The sequence below is a fragment of the Penaeus monodon genome, chromosome 25 (genome assembly GCF_015228065.2).
Source record: "Penaeus monodon isolate SGIC_2016 chromosome 25, NSTDA_Pmon_1, whole genome shotgun sequence".
NCBI classification, from domain to species: Eukaryota; Metazoa; Arthropoda; class Malacostraca; order Decapoda; family Penaeidae; genus Penaeus; species Penaeus monodon.
The window spans coordinates 41,831,653-41,831,940 of record NC_051410.1 but is presented as its reverse complement, the minus strand read 5'-3'; the positions used below and the strand labels follow the sequence as shown (position 1 = coordinate 41,831,940).

The following is a 288-nucleotide window of genomic DNA, read 5'->3' as shown; positions in this document are numbered from 1 at the left end:
CGGCCATAATGACCCCTTCCTAAGGTCATCAGCTGCAACCTGATGATCTTAGAACCGAGGCCTTATCTGCGCTCGTCCCTGACCTTTCTTCTCGTATCTAGTTTGACCATCTTTGAAACGAAAGAATGCAACTTTCTTCCCGTTGCATTTGCGGTGTTTCTTATCTGATAATTAGAATCAGCTTTGCCATCTTCCCATCTTCAAGATCTTGCTTGGATCTCATTCTGATGATTTTCATTCTCGTAAATGTTTTGTCTTTTTCATAAATAGCATCTTTACTACTGATGC

The 288-nt window shown here is 41.0% G+C and overlaps 1 protein-coding gene across 2 annotated transcripts in view; it reads left to right on the top strand.

Moving 5' to 3' along the window:
* Positions 1-288, top strand: part of LOC119589280 (myophilin-like) — a 74,843-nt gene that overhangs the window by 26,651 nt on the left and 47,904 nt on the right. The window lies entirely within an intron of this gene.